Raw genomic sequence first — 26,470 nt, 5'->3', positions numbered from 1 at the left:
GCCGCTCTGGGGTGGGTGTCAAGGAGGCTGCAGGCCTTCCTGGCTTTCAGAGACTGCTCGCTGGCAGGGTGCAATGGGAAGCATCTAACCCCTGGCTGGGGCTCGCTAACAGAATGGTCCCCATTTGGCTGACCTGCCAGGTGGAGCCAATTCCAAAGCTCCACACTCAAGCCTGAGTCTCAGAACGCCTCCACTCCCTGCCAGAGGCACCAACAAGGGACAAAAGCCTACAAAAGCCTACACCCACCCGCTGCCCACTTGCTGATTAACCTCGCCGACCATGATGGTGACCTCACAGGTCCAGTCCTCGGACAGGTCCTGGCCCTACCCCATGGCACCTCCTCCCTCTGGCACCTGACCCCCGTGACCAGCCTCCTGTGCCAGCCTCCACGGCAGCTGGGCTCCCATCCCGGCTCCGTGTCAATGTCCTACCTCACCTCCCCAAAGCTCACATGTCTGGCCATCAGGTTCCCGGAGTCAACTCAGAGAGCCGTGCAAAAGTGATGCCAGTACTGGTCAAGGGCTCCCGGCGCACCCAGGCCTGCTCTGAGCCCTGGACTATTAATTAATTCACTGATGCTCACAGAACCCTGCCGAGGCAGGTGGCTCTGCTGCTATACCCCTATTTTACAGATGAAGAGACTGAGGCACAGAGTGGTCGAGTTACTTTCCTGAGGCGGCCCAGCTGAAAGCGGGGGAGCTAGGGTTTCAGCACCAGCGCTCCGGCTCCGGGGAGCCGCTAAGCGCCACTAAGCACCACGTGAGGCTGATTCTGAGGTGCTCCTACCTTCTCTCCCCCACCCTGCGTGCCTCACCTGTCCAACTCCTTCCTTGCTCCCCATCAACTCCATGGTGCTTCTGGTCCCCTGTGTGCTCCCTATGGAACAGGCACTCCGCCCTGACCTACCACACCAGCTCAGACACTCACTCCTTCCACTTTCCCTCTGACCCTGACCCTTAGATTGAAATGACGACTCACCCATTCTCCCTTCCCAAGCCCAAGGCTTCCCACAGAGCCCCTGGAGCCCCCGAAGGCAGGACCCAGTGGTATTCTGGAAGCGGCAGGATCCCAATAAATGCTCATGGGGTGGCTGAGTGACATATGGGATCAGGTCCAAAAGCCTCCGATTGTACCCATCTCAAGGACTCACGATGCCTGAGAAGCTCTTGGGTCATGAGGTCCCTCCAGGAGCTCTTCTTCCTCCTACTATGGGGGAGGGACAGTTAGCATCCAGGCAGCCCACGAGAGGTGCCTTGAAGACCACATAGGTAGTGAACACAAAAGCCCAAAGTGACAGAAATTGATAAAAACTTCACCGCACCGCTGACACCCCATATATCAAAGGCCCCAAATCTCATTCTCTGCTTGCCTCCAATTTCTATCAGAGCTTGCCAGCTGCACATTTATTGAGAAGTTTGTGATCTGACAGGCACTGTATTACCAACATTAATGATGCATCAGTCTCTAGAATTACTGGGGAAACAGTCCAATTGATTTTATTATTATCTTGAGTTCTTCACTTTCATTCCAGGCAGCTTCGCTACCAGAGGGTTTAAGAAAGGACCAAAGTAAATAAAGGTCTCGGGGCCAGGGCCAACTTGGGTGGGAGAACCTGAGCTCGTTCCAGGACCCTTGGTGACCGTCCTCCACCCTCCTCAATAACAGGAGGGTCACTGAAATGCCAGGTGGCAAAGAGTGGTGTCCCCAAAGGAGGGTCGAGCCAGGGGACAGAGCAAGAGCTCAGAGCAGGCCTCCCATTCTTGCTGCAAACATGGAGGTGGCTGATGGGAGGCAGAAATAACCATTGAAGTCATCTTGTCATGTGCTCCTTGCCTGGGGCAGGGAACTGGCTCCATGGGGATCCCACAAGCAGATCCACCCCCATGTCCATACCTGGGCCTAGGCCCACAGCAGACCTGGCAGCTCCGCTGGCTGGTCTGGAGGCCAGTGGGAGACCCAAGATGAGGTGGAAGATGTGTGTGGGGCCCACCTTGTCTCGGGCCACTTGGCCCCAGCCACATGAGACTCCTTGTGAAGTTTCTGGAACATGACAAGCACCTTCCAGTCTCGGGCCTGCCTCTGAATGGGATGTTCCCCCTGCCCGCGTTCCCCATCATCTCATGGCTCTTCTCAGAAAGGCCCTTCTGCCTCAAGGGCCCCCACACCCACCCCTCCCCCTTCTCCACACAGCAGCCCCCTTCTTTCTTTCTCAGTGCTTACCATAATTTATAAAGGGGGTGTTGGTTGGCCTGTTTCCCTCCTTCGGCTCCCTGCAGACATGGACCTTGTCTGGTCACCGTGACAGCCCCGGAGCCCAGTGGGGCACTTCCCTCTGCGGGCCCCCTCACCCATGTGGGGAGTGAGCATCTGAGAAACCAGATTCCAGCAGTCCCTGAAGGCTGCATGTTGAATCAAGAAGTTCTCGAAAAGATGGCTGGACGAGGGCTGATGTTCCTTGTCCCACCCCAAGCTCCACGCCAGAAACCCTACGAAACACCTCCCTTCTAGCTTCTGGGGCAAACATCTGTGCATCAGCCCTCATCACCTAGCCCTCCTCATCCAACCCCTCCTCCCCTTCAGAGTCCTTCAGGATCCCTCAGAGGCAGTAGGGCAAGTGGGAACCGGAGGGCTTGAGGTCAGGCCAGGAACCGACCTCACCACGTAGGCAGAGCACGTCACTAATGGCACCAAGGACTGCCCAGTGGTCTCCCTACAAAATGGTGGTGGGAACCTGTGCCCCCCACCCCTGTCCAGTCTCACAGGGACCTCAGGAGGTTATCAGGTTCCACAAGAGGAGTGGACATCTCCCTCGGTGGCCATGGACAGTGTACACCTGGGGTGCTTTTAGTGCTAAAGTCTGCCAGCCCGCTGGCCATGAGGACTGAGGTACAAGGACCCAGGTGGCCACAAGACACGGATCCCCTATGGGCTTGGAACAACAAAGACGGGACTCTGACGGAAAGACCCGCAGCGCGCTGCAGAATAACTGGGCATCCCAGTGGGGGTGCAGGGATCCAGGGGACGTCCCTGGGCAAACAGGTGCCAAGCATCCTTGTGCACACAGTGGCATGTATTAGGTACGTTCCAGGCCCAGGGCAACAGACAGGCGTGATCAGAAAGCCAGGGAAGTGGCAGGTCTGCCCTCAGAGCAGTCAGATAAGGACCAATGATCCTTATCTGGGCAGAGAGGCCAGCTGGAGGCCCGAGAGGCTGAACAACCAGGATGGTTCAGTCTGTCTGAGCAGGGCTGCCTTGAGCAAGGGTCACTGGAAAGTTCTGGGAGTTCACAAGGCGAACAGATAGGGGTGGTCTTCTAACTACTGACATTATGGCTATTATTGGTATATGGGATTATCTAGAATTAAATCAGACTATTGGACTGAACAGAGAGTATTCTGATTTGAAGACAGATTTTTTTCCTGAAATAGGGATTCCAGATATAATTTATTTATTAGCGTTTCCCACAGGCCTGCTCCATGCTAAGCACTAAGCATATACATTAGCACACCTCCTCTTCACAACTCCATCATCAACCCTCATCGCTGATAGGGAAGCCAAAGGTCCTGCATGGGGAGGCTGTGGGCTATAAGTCTGGCCAGCCCAGAAGTTCCTGGACCCTGTGGGGCCGGAGAAGCCCCCTCGAGCCCGAAGGTCCTAGGCTGACCAGCATCCCCCTCATTGCCTTCTGAAGAGGAGAGCGCGGTCCAGAGAGGCTGAGGACTTGCCCCAAATCACCCAGTTATCCCATGGCAGGAGGGCAGAGACGACCGGACAGGAGTCGACCCTACTTTACTTAATTCTCAACGTCACCTGGGAAGTAAGCCCTATTCATTTCAAGGCCAAGGAATGGATGTCTCCAGAACGGAGAAGCACTACTGGGGGCAGAGCGAGCGTTTGTATCCTGCTATCCACGGCCATCCCGCCATCCTGACTCCTGGCACCTGGCCCTGAGCTGTAGGGAGAGTGGAGGCACCCGCAGCCTCCGATGCCCCGTGCCTGGGGAGCCAGGCCAGAGGACAAGTTCCTTGCATGCTCTTACTCCATTAGGCCCTTTCTGTCGGAAGGGCGGCTGTGACGCCAAGAGGGTCCGTGGAGTCAACAGGAGCCTAGCATCGTACGGCCAGGGACATACAATGCCTCCGGTTGACTGTTTATTTATAAATCCATCCGGGGCTTGCTGTGGCCTTTACACTCATCTCTTTCCCAAAATGCAAACTGGCTTCTTCCTGTAAGTCAAACCAGCTTGCTCAAGCTGATAAAAATCATCCCAAACGGGCTCTTTTATCTGCCCAATACAGAAAGTCCTCTGCACCCCACATCTCCTAGAAAGAGGAAGATGGCATCGTGCTGCTTTGTGGGGACGGACCTGGGGATGGGCCCTGAAGAGGCATCCCGGGCATGTGAAGGGGTCAGTGAGAGCAGTGGAAGGAAGGTTCTAGACTCTGAGACTTGTGCCTCTGACACATTCTAGTGGCCTTAATCTCTCTGAACACCACTCCAATGGTGCATGTGTGTTAAATGGGGATAAAAATAGCCCCTCCCTCGTAAGGTTCTTTGGCAGATTGAATGAGATACAACATGGACACCAGCTGGTGCAGTGCTGAGACCCTAATAAGTCTCTGGAACACGGTGGTCGTGGTGAAGAATCAGAAAATAATGGGCACGTTATTATTACTGGACCAGCCACCCAGTCACTCTTGCTGGGTGGCTTCAGGATGGTCCCTTTTATGCTCTGGGCCTCAATTTCCCCTATGGACACTGAGTCCTCAGGAGCCTTTCTCCTACTGGCTGGTTACTCAGTCCCTCGACTGCCTGCATCATAGGCAAACAGCTTTGATGATCAGAAAAACAAAATCTGTTCTAAAAAAAAATTCACCCATCTTCTAGAAAAGCAAGCTACCTGACCGCCCCTCTGCCAGCTGGCGTTGGGATTGCTGAACAGCCGTGAGCATCAGTTAAAGGCACATGCCTTGTACAAGGCTTGCTGGGGAATAGCGGGATTCTAGGAGTGCTTGCTGGGGCTAGACTCCTAAGGGGGACTCCAGGGTGTGGGCGGGAAGTGCAAGGACACACAAAACAGACCTAGAAGTCTCCAGAGACTGAGAGACACTGCACCGGACTCTCTTAGTGGAAGTTCTGAAGCTTCTGAGGAGGCGTCAGGTGCTATCGTGATGACCAGGCTTGCCAGGCCCTGCCCATGATAGGACGCCCCAGCCTCGATCTCGAGCAGGGACCTCCCAAGGCACTGTGGCATGCATTTACTGCCACTCTCAGCAGCCCGGGGGCGGGGGCAGGGATTACCAGGACAGAGGGATGCAGTGATAGAGGGCAAAGCTGAGGCCTGCAGGAGGGAAGTGACTGGTCCAAAGACACACGGCTTGTTGAGAACAAACCCTAGACGCACAGGCTGCCTCCAGGCCAGAGAATGGAGCGAGACCGGCAGCCAAGCGATGGCCGTGTCACGCGGCCATGAATTTTCTAGAATGGGATGAAACCCCACCGAGGATGTCAGCACACAAAAGCCTTCCCCTAACTGTGCCTCTTTTCCTCTTCCCAGCAGCCAGGCAGGAAGGCAGGGGAAGAGGTTGTTACATCTCCCCATCTGGCAGGTTGAGGACAGAGGCTGAGGACCATGTCACGTAGTAAGGGTGGTGTCAGGCCAAACCGTTGCTGGGCCTTCAGAAGCCCCTGCTTTTTCTACCTCCTCCTCAGCCCTGCAGGAGCCCCTCTGGAGGAGTGGCCAGCGCCTCGGCCCACCTTCACAACCTCCCACCCGGCATAGGTCAGTTGGTCCTGAAGTGCCCCCGAGGGACTTCACTCACCTGTGACACCAGCAAGGCTTCCGCCTCTCCTCCAAGCTGGGCAGCTCCCTGCCTTCTGACTCATCTCCCAAAACACTGCTCTGGTCCCTCCCCTTCCCTGCTCAAGCCTCCCTGCCACCTGCCTCTAGGATAAATGTCCCCTCCTCACCCAGCCGTCTCTCTGGGGTCCCAGCTATCCCTGGACACTTGGCCTCAGTTACTCCCCTGAAGCTAGGGAGCACTGGCTGAGCTCCCCCAGATCCCTGGCGTGTATACCTCCCTTCCTTTGGTCCCACCTTTCTGCCTCCCGAAAGTGTCTTTCCTTCCCCTCCTTCCTGCTTTGTTCTGGCTAAAGTCTCTCTAGCTTCAACAGTCACCCTTAAATGTCTCCTCTTCCAGGAGGCCTTCCCTGACTACTCTAAACCATTCTCATCTCTCACTTGTTCCAAGTTCTCCACGGAACTTCTTAGTCCATCTCTCTAGTACTTCAGGATGTATCATTCCTGTTCCTGTTAGACTATGAAACTCCTTAAAGTGAGGGTCTTGGGATTTTTGTTGGGCCATCCTTTTAAGAACTATTGCCTTAGCCTGTGCCCCATGCCCTCCCCCCCACCCAGTGCCAGGGGCTATAACAGACAGGGTCTGGCCTTCTAGAAGGAGCTCATCTAAAGGCAGGAAATTAAGCAGGCACTTGCCACCCAGCATATGGCGGGAGTGTGGGGGATGACCCAGCATCTGGAGGCTGTAAGAGGGTTCCTGTTCTCCATCAGGAGTCCTTGCCAGGCCAAGCAAGGGCCCTGCCCTAACGGGCTGCTCCAGCAGCTCTCCTGCTGGCCTGAAATTCCAAGCCAGTGATGCATCTGTCAAGTTTCAAGACAAAGAAGGTTTGGGTGGGGCATGAGAGAAGCAGGTTGGGTGAATGTTGGCCTCCCAGGCTGGGGCCTCTAACCAGTGGACAGGCAGGGGGAAGCCCTGGGCCCCAAGCGACAAGAAGGAATCCCGTGGCCTGGAGGGAAGGCTCATCTATCATGATGGAAAAGGCAGTGAGCAACAAGCCTGAGCCCCATCTGGCAGGGCTCTTGGGTCGCCTGGCCCCACACACATCCCTGTCCCTCTCACAGTAGGCACCCCACGAGCCTCAGCTCCCCAAATGTGTGTCAACCTTGCAAGGGGGTGCCTTTTTGCTTCCTGATTTGTTCTGTAGGCCTCCCCAGATGGGCCGGCGATGGGAAACGCAGCACTGCTCACTGCGGGTGCCTGGCCTAGTGGGCCTTGGGAATGCTTTCATTGTTCTGGCATCCTGGAGCCTACTGAGGAGGGCAAGGCATTCTAGAGAAATCAGTAAACGGGATCCTGCATGCCAGTGTGGGGGCCTCTGACTACGTCTCCAGCTCCCCGTCACCCCAGCTTGTGTGCCTGGCCCCGGAACCCCGAGAGCAGACGGGGGCCCTCCTTGGGCTCCAAGCACATGTGGGCAGCCCACCCTGTCCCTGCCTTCAAAGTCTTCCAAGCTGGAGCTCCCTGTGGGTCCTAAGCAGTCTTACTACTGAGGAGAAGAGGCGGTCCTGCCCCCTGGGGCAATGAATGAGGACAAACCCTCTTGCTGCAGTGCCCTGCCTGACCGTGACCATCAGATCCTTTCCTCCCCCTGTAACCTGCCCCTCCCGAGTTTTGTTTTCCCATCAGGAAAATGGGCCAGCTAAACTTGAAGACAGGCATGCAATCCCCCAGGCTCCCACATTCATTCCAGGAGCACGCTTAAAGGAGCCACTGTCGGTCCAGAGCCCTCAGCAGCGAGGGACATGAGCAGCGAGGGACATTCGGAAGGCACGGTGGGGAAGAGATGGGTTGTCGATGGCTGCAGGCGCCTTAAAAGCTGGTAAAAGGCTTAATCCTGCATAATGATTTACAAAGTGACAAGTAAAATAGATTCACCGTGACAGCTTGAAAAGAGAACCACAGAAATAAAATTACACTCGGGCTCACCCTGTCCCTCCAAGCTGTCCCTCCCTTCCCCAAACCAGAAGCTCTTGCGCACACACGTGGACACGCGTGTATGGGTACAAAGGGAGCAGGTGGCCTTGGGATGATGAAGGTGGGAGAGGGACAAAGGAGAGGACAGGTCTGGCCCCTGTCCTGAAAAAGGCTGGTTGGCTCCGTGTTCCAGGTGTAGCCTGCAGAGGTGATGCTGGCAGCCCTCCACAGCCGGGGGTTATCCTCATTTCCAGATGGAGACATGCTAGCTAACACGCCCTGCAGGGGCTCCCCTTCAGGGGGCATGCAGCTGCCCCCTGCAAAGCCCCAGAGGGCCCAGTCCCTCCCATGTCCACCTGATTTCTGTCTGATTCAACATTGCACGAGGTTTCGGGGCCCAGGAAGAGGGGTCCGCTGCTTCCCTTAGAAGGAGCAGGGACTCTAACAGCACTGGGCGAAAACTAGCCAAGAGGAAATCAGAGAAGACAAAAAATAGCCTCAGCCAAGTTCATCTCCGAGAAAGGAAAGTAGGCAACGCTCCTGCCCATGGTGCCGGGTTCATGGGGTGGCAGTGGGAGGGGAGGGCATCTTGCTTTCTCTGTCAATGGTGCGGTCCTCGATCTGTGTTTACACAAGCACCAAGGTCACATTTGCCTCCAGTGAAGCAGGATTTGGCTCCAGCTACGTGGGGGGGGAGAATGGTCCAATGTGTTGAGGTTCTAGCCATGGACAACAGAGGTGCTCTCCTTGGTGGCCATGAACTCTGCCAGCTTCTCAGGGTTTTATGGCCACCCGTCCACCTCCCCTGTGAGGCACCGGCCCAGACACCTGCCAGGCTCTCCAGTCAGAGGCAGGGGCTGGCAACCATGCCCATAGGGTTACTCATCTGTCCCAAGAGGCATGGATTTAAAAATTGAAAAGGGGCCAATTGTAGGGAGAGCAGATTCCCCTTAGTAGCTGCAGGGCCTAACACAACTCGACTCTTCTGAGCTCCAGAGTCCTCCTGGTTAAAATGGGGATAACACCAGCCACTTCAGAGGACTGTCATGGCAACTTCAAGACTCCAAAGAGTCGTGCCTGATGCATGTGGGGTTTCCCAAGGACATGAGCTTCGCCTCAGGTAAGCGTGGAATGAAATGCATCTGCGGGGTACATTTACCTAGAAGCTCGGATTTCAGTCCTAGCTTAGCAAATTCACCACCCTGCGCCCACCCTCCCCAGGTCCCAGGGGAGGTGGAGAAAAAACTCAACACTGGGAGGGCCAGCAGTCAGGCCCGCCTGAAGACCCCCCATACTTCCCCCCATACCACCTCGGCTCTGCTTCTGACAAAGCCCAGAAGGGCCGAGTCCCAGGCAAGTTCTGTGGAGACTCCCAAGTGTCCTTCTCTGTCACCCTTGGCCGAACACCTGGCAACTCCCAGCTCTGCCAAAAGCTGTCCCGTGCCTCTAACCGATATGGCACAGGGATGAGTTTAGGCAGGCCTGAACACCCGTGTTTACCCAACAGAAGGGTGTCCCTCCCGCCTGCCCCAGCACCAGGGTAAGCTGGAGCCCATTTGCCCGCAGACTAGCCTGGTGCGTGGGCCGTGCATGGAAGGTTCCAGCCCCTGGCCCTGCCCAGGGAGTCTTGCCCAAGAGGTGCTGCGGCCTGGCCAGCCTGTTGCTGCTGAGCCATTTCTCCCAGGAAGCAGAGCTGACTAGGGCAGTGGTTGGGCACAGTTGACACCCAGGTGGCCTCAGACCCTGGCAGCTCTGAGTAAGACCATCAGGGCTAGGAGATACTCCTGGGAGCCTGGACCAGCTGAACCACCCCTCTGGCTCTAACTGGAGACAGGGTGGGCAAAAGAAGGGTCCAGGGTTCAGACCATGTACACAGGCCAGCTGTGACTCCAGGGCTGAGATTAATCAATTCTTTCTCAAGCAAAGTGTGCAAGTCACTTCTAAGGCACTGCCTAGACTGCAAATATATACAAATACACACACACACACACACACATACACACACACACACATGCATATACATACACATACATACACATATTTTTTTTCCTCCCCCAAGCCATGAAACCTACCAATTCTATGTAAAGTGGAGCCATCATTTGGTTACTAATTTATTCAGCAAATATTCTGGAATGTCTGCTAGATGTCACGTGTGGTGCTGGGTATAGGGGAGCCACAGCCCACCTATGGCTGGGGTACCCTGCCGGCAGCTACAGTCGTGCCAGGTGAGGACTACAACAGTGGTCAAAAAACAGTGCCAGAGGAACTAGGGCAAAGGTGAGGGCCCAGCCCACTTGATCTGGCAGGTGTACAAGGGCTAGCCAAGGCTTGCACCAGGTTTTGCAGGATGCCTAGGAGTTCGCCAGGCAGACAGGCAGAGTACAGAATCAGTAAAACACATATAAGTGAAAATTCAGCTGGGGCCAGGGAACATAGGGCCTTGAGGGCCAGGTTGTGGGTGGTAGGGAGTCATGAAGGAGTTTTAGGTAGGGCAGAGAAGGTAACAAGGTTGTAGGATTTTTATTAAGGTCACACTTGGGGCCAAGTAGGGGAGGCTGGAGGTAGACACCTGAAGGAGAAGACAGTTGCATGGGGGGTGGAGAGGATGGGCAGCTTCAGAAACATCTGGAAGGTGCAGTTTGGAGGTTTCAGCTCTCTCCGAGGTACTCCCACAGGCCAGGCTCAGGGCAGGGAGGTGGGGACATGGAAACCCAGTGTCATAGGTTGTAGTCCTGGGGAGGAGCCAAGGGAGAGTCCAAGTTTCAGCCAGGGCAGCAGGCCAATGGCGGTCCTACTTCTCATCCTCACAGTGGCATGATGAGAATGAGAACAAGGCTCCTCTTCCTCAAAATACTTTACCACCATCCACCAGAAATTGGTTTAATAAATGTATAATGTGTGGATTATGTGCAATGGGCATTACCACACGTGGTAGACCCAGCAGATGCCACCAAGCAAGCCCTGGGAAGATGGGGTGTCAAGAGGCCCAGGGACCAGGCAGGAAAAACAGATATAATCCAATACACAAAGGAAAAAACACAGCAAAGCAAAGAACCACCCCAACTGACTGCTTACTAACCCTCCCTGCCTTTTTGGCATGAGAAATCCCTATAAAATGAGAGGTAGAATTATTTACTACCTACAGTCCCAAAAAGAAAAAGAAGCTGTTCAAACGAGGCAAATAAGGGAAATGCAAAAACATGAGACAGAAAGTCCCAGTTTTGAAAGATGGGGATTGGCCAAAAGTAGAGAAAACCAGTTCTGGCCTTAGAGCTTACTAAAAAATTAATTGAAAAAAAAAAAAAGAAAAAAGATCCTTTACACTGAGCAAAATTCCAGCAAGTGAACATAGGAGAGTAAAACTGGCGTGCTGAGAAAATTGGAACTATCTGGATACATAAGGATTTCCATTCCATCATTCACCTAACCATTACTGAACACCTTCTCTGCTCCAGGCCCTCTGGGGATATAGGAATAAGAACCAGTTGGTACCCTCACAGAGGGGACAGTCCAGTGGGGGAGAATGCAGAGGACTGGAGAAGTACAGAGGGAGACACCTGAAACCTCCCCCCCACCCCCCCCTCCCCCCCGCCAAGGAGGAAGCAAGGACAAACAGGATTGCTGGTGAGGAGGGGCTAGGTGACTCATTATACCACCATCCACACGGTGAAGTCCAAAGTCATGTGCGCAGACGGCAGTCCCGTTTAAGAAAAGTGAGAACTTTTTGAGTAGAGGTGAGATAAACACTTTGATCTTGAAGGGGGCGCTGGTGTAGGGAGCCTTGCTCATCTTGGAGGTAAAAATGCTCAAACAGGTTTTCAAAAGGATTACCAGCTAAAAGGGGCCTCAATGCACAGATGTGGAAACTGAGGGCAGAGAGAGCCAGGGCCTTGACCAGGTCAGGAAGCTGATCCATGGGTGAGATGGGAAATGGGTCTTCTGACCCTGGCCACAGCCCCCCTCCAGGCCCCAATACTGCCCTGGGGGTGTTATTCAGCCTAACAGCAGACACTCCGGGTAGGCGGATGGCCAGGGAAGCCCACCCTAATGGTTCCTGACCATTGGGGGCAGCTCAGACACAGAGGCAGGGGTACTTCTGGGACACAACTCCAGATTCCCATGCTGAAAAGGCTCCGGCTTTCATTTCCTGAAGAAGTCGTTCGCACGGGCATCCCTCTGGCTGAGGCCTATGCCTGCCTCCAGCTGGCAATCCTAACAAGTGTTTTTATTGGGCACAGACTGTCTTCTTCAGTCTCCCCTTCTGGCAGCCCCGGGAGGTGAGGACTCCGCACCCACTTTCCAGACGAGCAAGTAGGCCCAGAGAGCCCAGAGGCCCTCTTACCCCAGATCACTCCCATTTGGAGCCTGATGGGAAAGGCCAAGCCACTCTGAAAAAGCCAGGGGGTGAGGGTGGGGTGGGGGGAGTGGGAAGGGGTTGCTACCAAGCTGAGCAATGAAGTGGAGGGAAAAGACACCTGGGACTGCCCACCCACTCCACCCCACCACTGCTGGTGGCCTCTGGCCCTCCTCTCTCCCCGGGACTGCCAGCCCTAACCCTTTGCTGACACCAGAAGGCTGAGTGCATGGCCTCCAGCAGAGGCAAGGCCCATCTGCCAAACACTGGCTCTGACCACCTTCAAGGTGAGGGAAGGAGACCAGGGGCCGGTGCAGGTTCAGACCAGAGTGAGCTGGCCTGACTTCTCCCTACAACCCACCTTCCTGCTTCCCATACTGCCGCTTTGAAAGCCAGATTTCCGTCCTGGTGCCTCTGCAGGTCCTAACAATCCCAGGTTAGTTCTTGGCTGCTAAAACTCTGGGCTTCTGGAGGCATCTGACCCAGGCAGGTAACTTCTTAGAGGACAGAGAGGAATGAAATCGGGAAACTGAGGCCTAAACAGAACAAAGGGCCTGCCTGTCATTACATGGCGGGATTGGGGGCACAGAAATAGGGGATGTTTGAAACGGCCTTAGAGAGCCAAACAACCCCCAGGCTCCCATGCTACTGACGGGTCAACTGAGGCCCAGGGATAGGAAGGGACCTACCTACCTAAGGTGACTCTGAATCCATTAAGAACCCCAGAATGGTCATCCTGGATTGATCCCATGGGGCCAAAACAGAGCTGGCCTCTGTGACCCCAACCTCAAAAGTTAGGGAAGTTGCAACACTTCCTTGTTTCCATAGTAACTAGCTACTGCTCCAGGAATATACTGAAATGTTTTTGTTCCCTCCTCTGTGCCGGCCCCGGGCCAGGCTGTGAGGACACAAAGCGGAAAGAGGGGGTGTGAAGGAAGGCATAGCCCCAGCCCCAGTGGCGGTTGATCCCAGGCAATGGAATACAGGAGGGAGGGTTTTCAGTGGAGGAAGAAATCCCCAGAGTCCAAGAGTGTCGAGGAAGGGAATTCAGAGGCAACAGCTTCTGAGCTGGGCTCTTAGGGATACACAGGAGTTTGCCAGATAGAATTATGGGGGTGGAAGAATGGACACAGGCCCAGGCCCCAGAGCTTGAGGATGACAGCATGTCAGAAAGCCAGCAGCGTGCAGAGGAGAGGATGCGGAAGTGGAGGAGAGGGATGGAAAAGGATGCAGACTCGTGGATGAATGGCAAAATGACAAGTGCCACGAGGGTGCCTGGAATTCCTCATCATGCCCCTATTATTAAATCGATGCCCTAAGGCAGTCGCTTACGGCTCCACTTACTGCTCCGCTTACGGCTCTACGAGCCGTGGCAGCATAAAAGACCACCACTCAGACCCACGGGACTTGGAGACTGTGGCCAGCTCTCCAGGTGCAGCCCCTCAGTCTGCTTTGTAGGGGTGGCAGGCATTCCCCACCGGCTTCTGGGCATGACCTTGGTCAACCTTCCAATTACATCCAGGATCTGACCTTGTCTCACTACCTCCACTGAACGCTCTGGTCTAAGCCACCGGCATCCTTGCCTGAGTCACTAAAAGCCACCCAGCTGGTCTCCTCATTGCCTCCCTTGTCCCTTATAGATTCTATATTCAGCTCACTGGCCAGAAGGACCTTCTGGCACATCGGATAGTCTCAGTCCTTCAATTAAAATCCTCCAGTGGTTCCTGAATTACTGAGCATGAAGTCGGAAGACTTTTCCCTGCTTCAAAAGGCCATCTGCCACCACTCTCTGACCATCTTGCTAACTTCCTCTCCTCTCTTCCTTCCTCTCCCACTCCATTTAGTTACACTGGCCTCTCTGCCTTTCTTAGAGCATGTCAAACACATTCCTGCCACAGGGCCTTTGCACATGCTATTCCCTCTGTCTGGCGTGCCCTTCTCCTATATGCTTATGGGGTTCTCTCCCTTCCCTCCTTGAGGTATCTGCTCAAATGGAACCTCTTCAGAGAATCCTTCCCTGATCACTCCATCTAAAGAAGCCTGATCTACATCCATCTCCTCATAACACCTTATCCTAATTTGTTTTTCTTCAAAACACTCATTATAGCTCACAATGACATCATACATGAAGTTGTTGACTTACTGTCTGTCTCGCCTGTTACAATGTAAGCAAGTCCTCCGTCAAGTTCACCACTGTATCCCGAGGGCCTGGAATGGTGCCTGGCATGTAGTAGGTGTTCAACAAACGTGGTGAATGAATAACTAATCTTTCTCGGGGAGCTAGGCAAGGGGAGGCACAGAAGAATCCCAAACTCTGCTCTCCCAGGGGCAGAACACTGGGGGCTCCAGAAGAGCCAGGAAACCTTGTCCTCAGACTGGCACAAGGACCCACAGGCAGGAAACTTGTGCTGCCCTCCAGTGCACTGGCTCCCCAGATCTGACAGGGAAGCAGGGCCTGGCCTGAGGGTCTGGAAGAGCCCTGCAGAGATGAACCCGCAGTCGCTATTCATTACCAGTGTCCCCAGTCCATACACTCCGGGCCTGGGCAGCCTCAGGAATCAGCGCGGCAAGAGATAGAAGAGCCCAGGCTGACAGCGGGGAAAGAGCCAGTATCTTGGTGGTTGTGCGGCTAGCTTCCTTCCCTCTCAGAGCTTCAGTTCCCTAAATCTGAGAAATGGGGACGAGAAGAGGATGAACTAAGCTGGTTGCCCACGTCCCTCCTGTTCCAACAGTCTGGTCATTTTTAGGTCTTCAGAGTCATGCGAGGGGTCACACCAGGTTGAAACTAGGGCCACAAATTCAAGCTGTGGTCCCAGATGGGGTCACATCTTGCAGCCAGCTGAGTCAGATACCTAGGTGAGGGGTCTCAGGAGGGCTCCTGGAGACTCTATTTCCACCCAAGGTGACAGCAGGCAGGGTGCAGGCAGCCCTGTCTAGGCCAGGAAGTAAAGGGGAGTGCCCCCCCACAGGGCAGTTGCACCAGGGATGTGGGGGCAAGCTGGGGGAGCCAGCTGCCTCATGGAGACCCCAGGGAACACTGCCTTCCCCCAGGGCCAGCGGTTCTGGTGGCCACAGCCAGAGGCATAAGGTCCAGAAGCTTTTGTGAGATGAAGATGGTAAGTCCCAGACGAGCAGGATGCCACTGTCACAGCCACAAAGGGACCTCCACCCCGTGTCTCCCTAGCAAAAAGTTTCTGTCAAGTGACAAGTGTGGGGGGAGACCAGACACTAGCGGATGGGCAAGACACTTGGGTTTTTGCTTCAGCTCTGCCATGAACTTGCCCTGTGACCTTGGGGAGCCCTCTGTCCCCTCTGGGGTCAGACTCGGTGGCTAAATGAGAGGGTTGGCCTGGATGATGTCCAAGGCCTTTCTGTGCTGACATTATCACCACCACACGTGGTAATAAAACATCACACTCCCTGACGCGGTGACACAGGACAGCACTCAGAGTGCTGGCCCTCCCCTTGGACTCTTGCGACAGCCCTTGGGGGAGATTGACAGCCCCCCCACCCCCAGGAGACTGTTGGAAGGAGGCAGTGCCAGATGTTGTGAGTCCAAATCCAACGCCCTCCACAGACACCCCAGGTCTCTGGGGCCAGAGGACATGTAAGCAGAATGTTCCCTGTAAGAAGCAGAAGCAGAGCTGGGCAGACAGGGGCTCAGTTAGGAGAAGGGAGAAGCTGAAAGGGGAAGGGGCACTACTCATAGCCGACCCCCCCCACCCAACTCCTGGCTACCCTCCCAGTCCCCATGGGAGGTGAGCCTGCTGGGAGAGGCTGGGCAGACAGACACCCTTCTCAAACCATGTGGCATGTCTGACCCTGCTTGAAGAGCTGACACCAGGCCACCTTCTTTCCCTCAGACCCCACGGAGCCGCGGTTGGGACCTCCCCAGCCTACTTCTGTGTCTCATGACCTGGGTTAGACCATTTCCAGGTCAAGCTGTGAGATCTCAAAGCAGCCCAGGCTCTTGAACAGAGACAGAAATAAGGAGGAGGCCCAGGGAATAGAAGGCTACCTCTTCCAGGAAGCCCACTTTGCCCACTCTAGCCTTGCACTCAGCCTGGAGAGGAGAAATCTCTGATGCAGGGTATGGAAGGGGCCTCACAAGAACCATATTCACCACATGCTGCATCGTCCCAAGAGGAGCGCTAGGTCCTGGGAGGAAGCAGCCTAGGTGAGCTCCCTACATGAAGCTTTCTAGGTGAAGGGAGCTGCTGGGAGGGGAGAAGCAGCCTGTTCCCAGAGGCATGCAAGTCAACACCAGAAGGTACTCTGTGGGGATGTCGTGAAGGGGGCACAAGTCATCTGTGTAACAGGCATCAGAGGAAGTGGCTGCCGAGCTCCCTGCAGTCTTGAATCAAAGGTCCCCGAGTACCAGGAATGTTGGCATCAGGAGCCCTGTCGGGACAGGCGGAGGAGGTGATCACACGGCCCGGCTGCCTCCGGGGAGCTGGCTGGGAGGGGAGCCAGCCATCAGGTAGGAAGCTCGGAGAACTCTGGGACCCTCGAAGATTCCACACCGCAAAGTGGCTCCACTGCCCCTGGAGGGATCAGCCCTGAAGCTGAAGCTCGAGTTAAACTGCCGGCCTCAACCCAAGCTACGTTGGCAGGATCAGAACGCCGTCCTTCTGCAGAAAATCAACCCATACTGAACTCACAGCTTCGGGGAAGTTCCCTTTGCAGCCACGGCCCCATAGCCAGACACCAGGCAAAATATCACACCTGAGGTGTCCTTTTTTCTTTCGGGATCAGAAGCACTCAGGGGTCCTGGAGCTCAGGGGGCACTGAGCAAACCGGGTACAGAGGTGGAAGGCCAAGGAGGCCTCCCCTCACCCTGGCCCCCGACGTGCTCACGGCAGTTACAGAGCCCACTCCTGCGGACCCCAGAAAGTCAGGAACACGAGGGCTATGAGCCAGGGAGGCAGTCATCCACAGTGGGCTTGCCAGCATGGGAGCTCCCCTAGCTCAGATCCCTCTCCAGGGCCTCAGGCTGCCTCTTGCTGCTAATCGCAGCAGGAAGAATCCATACCAGCCAGACATCCTGAGTGTAGACAGTGCTCCTCTGAATGTAAATACCAGTGTGCCCCACAGCCCTAGAAGAGGAAATATGAACCCAAGAGAGCAGGATAAACAGGCAGTGCAGACAGCAGGGTGGGGAACTGCTCTCCCAAGCCAGAGGACGTAAGCCCTAAACCAGACCTGCCCAGCCTTCCTAGAAGATGTAGCTGGTGGGGACTTCCTCCCTTCACTTAGTCCCTAGCTTGCTGGGGACCATGACTGCGGAAGCTCTGGTACACATCTCTGGGGCACCTGCAGAGGACAAGACCAGACGGTTCCAGCAGTGCACTCAGCCAGCACAGGAGGCCATCCCTCGGGCCCCCTCCTCACCCCCCAGCCTCCGTACCAGGTCCTGTGTCCCAGGGGACTGCCACTGATAGTGACCTTAGTTAGGTCCCTTGTCCTCCCTTGGCCTTGATGCCCTCCCCAGGACGATGTCAGGCTGGATCAGAAGCAGGAGTTGTGAACACAGATGCCTCCATGGCGAGCGTGGTGACTCCAGTGAGTCGCAACAGAAGACTCTGCGGGCAGGAGGTGGGGCAAGTCGGCACAGCAGTCCTGTTCCACTGAGGGGCTAGGGCGATTTTAGACCCCTGGATGAAGGTCATGGTTCTTACACTGCTCTCGGGTGTCCAAACTGATTAAAGAATAGGAATAAAGCTGTGGATCATCCCTCCGGACAAACTTGGGCTTGCAAAAGTATGCATGTGGGGGCAGGGGTGTGTGGCCCTAGCAGGGTGAGCATGAGGCTCTTCCTGCTCCGATAGCTGCTGTGTCTTCGAGGCTCATCTCTAGGGACATGGCAGAGGTCCCACCCCTCTGCCAAGCTGGCCTGGCTTTTGGGACTGCCCAGCCACAGACAGATTTGTGGTCTCGTAACAATAAAAGAAGAGGAGGCCAGAGAGTGAGACAGAAGGCTGTGGGTTTAAGGGGTAGAAGTCAGAGGGCACTGCCAAGAAAGCTGGCGGGAGGGGCGGGCGGTGCTCAGCAGCGGCAGCAGGGGCAGGGCAGGGGACAGGGGACTCTGTCCATGTGAAAGCTGCCCTCAACTTCCCCACTGTGCACAGCCCCTCTGGGAAGGTGGTTCTTGGGCAGGGAAACCAACCAGGGGACCAAGTCATCAATGCCAGAGCAGGAAGGGACCGCAGGGGGTATCTTCAACAGCTATTTGCATAAAAAAGGAAGGTGGGAGGAGGGTCTCCTCTTTTGGGCACCACTGAGTGAGGCAAAGGTCTGGCAGGGTTCCTGGGAGAAGGAGGCTGTGCTCTGCTGTCCTTCCTTTGGCGGACTGTGGTTCCTGACAACCCACTCTGGGAAACCCTGATGTGGTCTCAACTCTCGATTTTCAGGTAAGGAAACTAAGGCCCAGAAGGGTCGGTCATTGGCCTGAGATCCCACAACCCATTACGTGGTTGACAAGGCCCAGTCTTTCATGCTCTCCTTTTCTCCATGTGGGAAGAGCCCAGGAAGGAAGTGGTATCCTCCTTCTGGCCTCGCCTTACAGGGGAAGAAAGAGAGGTTTGCAGGTAGGAACCCAGATGTAAATCTCCACCTTGGAACAGGCTGGCAAGGGGAACAGACCTCCCTGGTAGGGTGAATTGAAAGGAACTCAATTAAATGTTACGGAGGGCCTCCTAGAGAAAACCTGCTGGCCCTTGCTGCTACAGAGGGGAGACTGCAGAGAATGGCAGAAGGAGGCTGAGGGTCAGGAAGTCTGGATGACAGGTCCAGCCACGCTTGGCCCTGAGGTACCAGGGGACCTTAAGCAACCCATCTGACCTGAGTCTCCTGTGTAAGTTTGAGGACCTGTTTCTTGAGCATTTACTATGTGTAGGTGCTGTAGGAGCTCCATTTTCACAGCCTGGGGGAAGGTGAAATGAAACTTTTTAAACCATGAAGAAGTGTGTGTTGCAGACATGGAGATGGGAGTTGGAGAAGTTTAACAGAACCTGCCCCAAGTCACAGGACCAGGAAGAGTGGAGCTGAGAAATGAACGCCAGGAAGTCTAAGCAGAGCCTCAAACAAAGTAGTAGCCTGAGAAGTACTGGCTGTTGGATGTTTCTGGTAGACGCTGGGAAGTTGTTTTAAAGATGTAAACAACAGCAGGAGCACCAAAACATGATAGCAATAGAAAATTCCACCTCTACCCGCCCACCCAGACAACTCAGCCTCCCTGGTGCAGGGGCGCCAACTTGCTGTTGGCCCTGTAGCTGGTCCCTCTACCTCTCTGGGCTTTGGGTCTCTTCAACTGCCAGATGAGAAGGCTGGAAAGTCCTCCCCACTTGCAAATGCCAAGTGAGGGATTCTGAACCCTTCCCAGAGGACTCCCTGCCCCATCTGTCCCTCAGCCACAGGGCTGGCTGGTCATGGCCAAGGGCCAGGTTTCCCAGCTTTGGTCTATCAGGGGGCAGGGTGGGGGTTTGGGTAAGAGCCTGTGGACAGGGTGAGGTCCAGGCCCTCAGCATCTTCTCCCTTGTCCTAAGCCTGCTGGCTCTTCCTCATGTGCTCTCACCTGGGCCTGACGCATGTGATTCCCAGGGCTGGCCAAGGGGGCTCCTTCCCTGCTTCTCCATACGCAGAGGAAATGTTAGCAGGAAAAGGCTGTGGGCCATTAGCCCTCGAAGGACAAAAGTCAGCAAGCACTAGGAGGTCTGGGTGGAGGTAGGGGACAGGCAAAGGAAGCCACCCATCTTCTCGGACTAAGCAGGCTTTGGGCAGATAAGAAACTTTGTATCCTCCAAGAGGGTTTTTATTTTACTTCGCTCCAATCTACAATGCAACTAACCCACAATTACCTTTTAAGAAACACATTGCCAGATGGAGTGCTAATGCCCATCCCCTCCCAGATGTGTAGGATCAGGGAGTACTTCTGAAAAGCCCTGTGTTTATTCCTCACCCCGAGAGCTCAGAAATGTACCCCGTCCTCCCCAGGCTCGTCTGGTCCTTCCCAGTGAAAGATGGAAGCACATTTACCCATGAGCTCCAAAGCATGGCTAACGGGGCTGTGCCCGGCCAACAGTAGATGCTCAATAAATGTTTAATGAGCTAATGGGCTGGACAGACAGGGTTCCAGGCCTGGCTGGGTCACTAATTCACTGCTGCCCTTAGATACGGCTGATTCTTTCTTCCCAGACCTGGGTTTCCTGGGTTAGGAAAGGAAGGGTCAGACCAGCTGAGCCCTACCGCCCCTCAGCTCTGTACTATGTGCTCAGAGACAGGGAGCGTCCAGAGTGGAAGGAGGTTTTGAACCCCTCTCCCTGCTGCTCTAGGGCCACGTGGAGGACAGGATGGGACTGCTGGGTGGGAACTTCCCCAACAGGGGTTTTGAAGGTATCACAGCCACCCCACCCCTTCTCCTGTAAGCACCAAGCTCTGAGTGGATGACTGAAGTTTTGGGAAATGAGGATGGGAGTAGGGCAGGAGAGAGCATAGGGACAGGGTGCAAGTTTCATTTAAACCAGACACCAAAAGAATAATTTTGGGAGAGCCTTTGAAAGTACAAAGAAACTGTCTTCTAATACACCCCCCCCCATCAGAATAGCTGTGCCATTTTCTGGCAAAGCACTCATCTGCATTGACTTGGACCCTCCAGGAGATCAAGAATCTGGGACAGGGGAGGAAGAGAAAAAGCCCGCCATGTCTGAGAGCCCTAGGAGAGATGGGCCTGAGTCCTCAGCAGCAACCTGGGCCAGCACAGGTGATAGCATGTGTGTGAGGGCGTATAGATCCATGCATATGTATGTATGGGGGGGTGATAATGCCAACTGGGGAGCAGGCTTTGGGACAAATGAAGCACCCCTAGCCCCGATCTTTGGGGTAGACTTCTCTGTAGGGTTCACAAGTCCTATACAATTCTAGACCTGCCCTGAAGTCTCCAGGGACAAAGATCTGGGTCTGCAAGACCCAGACACCCTGCCCCTACCAGCCATTGAGGGCCGGGGCCACTCCCTGCCCCCTGCAGAATTCTGTGACCCCCTCTATACAGTGAAGGGTTGAAGTCGGATGATCCTAAGGGCCATGCCTGCTCCCACAGTTCGCAGTACCAAGACTCTAAAGAAAAGTGCAACACCTACCACCACTCAGGCCCCCACCCTAGAGAACTGGAAAAGGAGTCCCCCATCCCCAGATGGCTGTCTAAGGCTGGGGCTGGGGCAGAGCGGAGTCCCCACACCGTCTGTCCTCAACAGCCTGCCACGGCTGAAACCTTCAAGTGGTTACAATTACAGCCGGGCTAACAGGATTAGGGGAGCATTGAAATCTAAGAAATCTAATTAGCTCAGACACCCCGGCCTCCCCCAGCATGATCCTGCAGTAACCCCGGCAGCTGGGCCTGACAGGCGGGCCCCAGGGCCCTCCTGGGCTGCAGTCATTACCTGTGCAGGTGTGCCAGGCTGGGCCAGGCTTCCTGGGGAGGTTCAAGCTCAGCCTGCAAGGCTGCATCCTGCTTTGTACCCCACCAGCGACGGCCTTGTCCTGGGGTGGTCCTCAGCTGAGCTCCAAGCACCAGGCACAGGGACATGGGCAGCAGGAGGGCTGCATCTGGGGGTAGGAGGGACCCAAGAGTGCCCACAGGGCAGCCACCCCACGTAGCCTGAGGACTGACTCAGCCAGAGGAGGGGCAGGCTGAGTCAATGCCTGTATCTATAGAAACCATCACAGTCCAAGGAAGAGCCTTGGGCCGCACAAAGACCTGGGGCCTGGAAACATCTCCTCTTCCTGTTCTAGGGTCAGGGAGGGGGTTGGAGACCCACGCACAGACACATGTGCCCTAGCAGTCACAGCAGCATCTGGGGCTCAGAGCAAGCTCGACTTTAAGACACTTTGCCAAAAGAAAGGGGCATGGCTGCAGGGGGCAGGGGGACAGGTACAGGTAAGCCCATGTGGGACCCTTCCTGTTTCTGGCTCTTCCCCCCTTAACCTCAGTTCCCAGGTCTCCATCCCGCCGGGCCCACACTGACTTCTGCACCCGTGCTTGGTGGACTGGGAGGGTGGCTGCAGTGTTCTATCTCTGGGGCCTGGGGCTGAGTCCTGGCTGAGCTACAGGTCATCTTACCTCTCTGAAACTTGATTTTCTTGTCTGTTAAGTGGGGGTAATTCCAAATCGCAGCTAGCTTCCACTGTTGTTGCTGGAGTGCTGTAAATTTGGAGAGTGCTTCTAAATCCTCCAAGTGCCATACACAAAGGCAAGGGCCCGTGGTTATTCCTGTCATGCGCCCCATGGCAGGGAGCCAGCTCGTAGTGGTTAATTATTTATTTGGACTGATCTTCCTGCCCTTACTGGCTGAGAGCTCCTAAGGAACAGGAACTGTCTTACACATTTCTGGGTGTCTCACAGGCCATGATCCTCACAACAGTGGACTCAGGAATTATCTGTGGCACCAATGCTGGGCCCCTAACCCGACCCCACTCCCATCACTTAGCTCCTTCCTTCTCCTCATACCCAATCCAAGGAGAGAAAAGTATCAAGAGGCAGACCAGGCCCATACACTGACAGATCAAACTGAGTCCCTCAGTCAGACCCTTTCTCACTCCCGGCAGCTCCTTCCCAATAACAGTTGAAAGTAGCCGTTAGTAGGATCTGCTTGAGCACTAGTTTTCAATCTGTGATCGTTCAAGAAAGGATGAGTCTGTGGTCTGGAAGACCCGCCAACACCTCAAGCCCACAGGGAGGGTCAGGAAGAGATGATTTCCAGAAAGCATGCCATGCAATAGAGCACACTGACAGAGCTGTCTAATGAAGGCAGAAGCTGCTTGGAGTGGTGAGCGCCCTGTGACAGGGGGCATGCAAACCAAAACTGGATATAAGCTGCCAAGGAAGTAGGCTTGGGGAAGCCGCTTCTTGGAAAATGCTACTAGCTCCCCTAAGGCAACACCTTTGTGCTCCATTCTGCACCTAGAGCCCACCAGGCCTTCAGAGGACACGGGCCAAGGGCTCCACTACTCACATCTGCCTCATCCCCACAGCCAAGTGGGATCAGAGTTGTTCTGCCTTTGGACCCATTTTAAAGATTAGGAGGCTGAGTCCCAGCAGGGTGAATCCACTGGCCTAAGGGAGCCAGCCTCTTGACACTCCTCCACCATCTCCTCAAGCACTGGGAAAACCCCAAAATCAATGAAGGGTTTCCTGGAGTCTTACCAGAGCCTGCGCGTGGGACTGATTTACTCAGCCTCTCTTGATCCTCCCTGAGGACAAGGCCCAACCTCAAAATCACCCCTAGAGTTTACAGCCTAGGCAAGCCCTGCCTCCCTCCCCTCACTTTGTCAGGGGCCCTAGGGACAAAGAGCTTCCCCTCAGAGGGCGTGGACAGAGGCCACTGTGTCCTGCTGAGAGGTCAGAGCAGTCACCAGGCAAGGCTGCAGCGGGGTCCGGAGTAATTACTGCAGCCTGGCCTTTGTTGTCCACACAAAACCCGAGGAACCTCATAAAGATGAGGCTGTGATAGGAGCCCGGCAGAAGCCCTCGGGAGCAAAGTTATGAATGAAAACGTATGGGACCCAGTCACAACCTGGCAGGCCTCGCTTCCTGGTTCCATGACAGAGTGCCCAGAGAAGCTTCCGGAAATTAACTTGTTGGTGCCCAAATTTCTTACTGCGATGCTTCACCCTGAGGTGAGGGTCATGGCTACTTGTTTGGACACTAGCCAGGGCCTGAGAACTCCGTATCCGTGGCGTCACACATGGGTACTCTTGAGACACGATTCTCAGGACACGGCAGGCCTCAGAGTGCCTTCCTTCCTTATCTACCCCCCATCTTTGTCAATCAGGGTTAAAAGTGAAGAGTGCAGCTCTTCTCAGAGGGAGCCTTCCCTGGGCGATTTTCCAGGATGAGTCGCCAGCAGGCACCTGTCCTGTATGGGGACACACCTCTGGGGGCCAGGTACGAAAAGAGTGTTGTGTTACTGTTGTGAGGGGAGTGTGTGTGTGTGTGTGTGTGTGTGTGAGAGAGAGAGAGAGAGAGAGAACCTGTGGTTCTGTGGTTAAACCCCTCAGTCTCTGGACCTTTCTTCACTTTGCTCCTGGCCGTGAAAGGAACGAGGATCCTCCTCTCTTCTTTCCTTAGGAGGAAAAAGGGACATACTGTCCCCAACCAAGAAGCCAGACATCCCTTCTTTGCAAAGACAGGGTTAGTTACCAAAGCTTCCCAGAAGTCGGGCAATTTCTCATTCCCAACTCCTCTGTGAGCCATATCCCAAATGCCTCAAAACCCCAATCCAAAAACGATTTAAAACTCTTGAAAACTCCCTACTTCTGAGCCCCCCCCCCCCGCCGGCCCCCCACCCCCTCAGCTCCAGTCCCTGCCACCAACTAGATTTACATGTGAAAACAGCGTTTCATAACCTCGTGACTTGGGACAAGGAGATGCTTCTGTCCTTTTGGGAAAAACAAAACCCAACCGAAATCATAAAACTTAGAAGAAAACACCATCTCCCTCCAGATGCATTCCCTTGGCCCCAAAGTCACACGTGCTCTGTGGCAGATAGGGCTTTCAATGTGTCTTTTGTTTGATGCTGGTGTTTCAACATCCTCAATTTGATGAGAGAAAGGTCAGCACAAGGCTTGGGGCATTCACAAACCACGCCACTGGGGCCAGGCAGTGGGGAAGCAAGGGGCCAGGAATTCCCCCCCCACTCCAACCACCACCCCACCCCAACTTCTGCTCTGGATCTCCTCAAAAAGCAGCCAGGACAGAAAAAGCTAGGTGCTCGCCCCCTGGTCTAAACTTCCCCGATACCTTGCAAACAACTTTTAAACTCCCGGGACCATACCAACGCCAGCGAAGTCAAGTCCGAATTCAACGCCAGCCAAGCTGCCCATTGTCCAACCACAGCGCCTGCCTCTTTATCTCTACCTTCAGAAAAACAATAATAAGCAAACGCAGGCACCTCTGGGAACAGCCTCTGGCCTCCTGCCCTGCCCTGTGTAACCAGCCTGTCCTCACACCCACAGGAGAGGAGGAGACAGCGCTGGTTAACCCTCTGGTCTACCAGGCTCTGTTCCCGGGTTGCAGCAGGGAGACAAACTGTTGCTCAAGAAAATCCTCCAGAAAACCCTTGGCACCAGGAGGCAGCTCCCTGCGGCTTCTGCCCAGCTCCGAGCCCAGGGCTTCCACAGTCAGCTTCTCACTGCCCTTTTAAATCTGCAGGGTTGGGCTCTACTCTTCCCATGCCAGGGGCTATCCACCCAGGGGGCTCCAAACGGCCAGGGCAGAGCCGGGAGGAGGAAAAGACTGGCCGAGCAGTGCCCTCACCCTGCCAGCCCGGCCGCCAGCTTCTTGGAGGACCTCTGAGAGAACATTTGTTTGGGCTGCCAAGTTAAATCTTCCTCCCTCATGTCAAGGCATTGGAAAAGCAGTCAGGGGAGAGGAGAAGGGGGAGAGTGGGGAAGCAGCAGCGGGAGGGAGGGAGGAAGAGAGAGAGGCAGGCAGGCAGGCAGGCAGGCAGGCAGCTCTCAGAGCCCCAGTTACTCGGGCACTATCCAAGGAAGCAGCCCGCGGCTCCGGAGCAGGAGCAGCCTGAACTCGGGACACCCAAGGAGGGGCCGAGCCTCCAGGCCTCCAGGGTCAGGCGCAGGGTGTCAGTCGCTCAGTGCCCCAGCCTCGGGAGAGGCCCTCGCTCTGTGCCCAGCTAGAGGGGCCAGGTGGGAAGGGAAAGCAGAGGAGGAAAAAGTTTGCGGCAGGTAGAGGGGTAAGGGCTGGGCGGCCCCGCTGTCGGGCTGTCCCCCAGGGAGGGGTGGGGGGCCCGGGCCAGCTGCCCTGGCCCGCTCCCGCCAGCCCGCCCTCCTGCCCGGGTTGTTTACATTCCTGGAGTGTCTTTTAAACCCAGGGCTGAGGCTGACTCTCGGCCTTCTCCGGCGGCTCCGGGGCAGTCTCCCGTGAAAATCTGCTGGCGCACAATGGCCGGGAAGGCGGCCGCCCCTCGCCCGCGCCCCCGCTGCTCCGGGGCGGGGAGCCTGCCCTCCGCACCGCGCCCTCTCCCCGCCCGCCTGGCTTCCTGGACAGATGTCCCCGGCGAGGGGGCGACGCGCGCCCGCTGCCCGCGCCCCAGACGCCGAGGCCGCGCTCCCCACTGTTCTCTCCCCCAGCCCAGACGCCAGGAATGTGAAACAAGCTTCCAGAGCCCGCCCCCCCACCCCAGCTCCGGCCCCGGCCCGGCCCCCCAACCTCCGCCCCGGCCGGCCTCCCACTCCCCCGGGGCAGCCGCCGCCGCCGCCGGAGACGGAGAGGAAGAAAGAACACGGAGAAATTACTTTCGTATTTGCAACGCGCGCGCGCACACACAC

General features: G+C 55.5%; 1 protein-coding gene across 5 annotated transcripts in view; it reads right to left on the bottom strand.

Moving 5' to 3' along the window:
- ZMIZ1 (zinc finger MIZ-type containing 1) overlaps nt 1-24,976 on the bottom strand; it is a 230,094-nt gene extending 205,118 nt beyond the window's left edge. For all 5 annotated transcript variants that reach the window (XM_044239920.1, XM_044239924.1, XM_044239923.1 and 2 more), the window contains exon 1: nt 24,958-24,976. The gene's annotated coding sequence lies outside the window, so the exon portion shown is untranslated. The remainder of the gene's footprint in view (nt 1-24,957) is intronic.
- Between the last annotated feature and the right edge of the window lie 1,494 nt (nt 24,977-26,470).

The sequence above is a fragment of the Neovison vison genome, chromosome 2 (genome assembly GCF_020171115.1).
Source record: "Neovison vison isolate M4711 chromosome 2, ASM_NN_V1, whole genome shotgun sequence".
Taxonomy (NCBI): domain Eukaryota; kingdom Metazoa; phylum Chordata; class Mammalia; order Carnivora; family Mustelidae; genus Neogale; species Neogale vison.
This window is presented reverse-complemented; position numbering and strand designations above follow the sequence as displayed.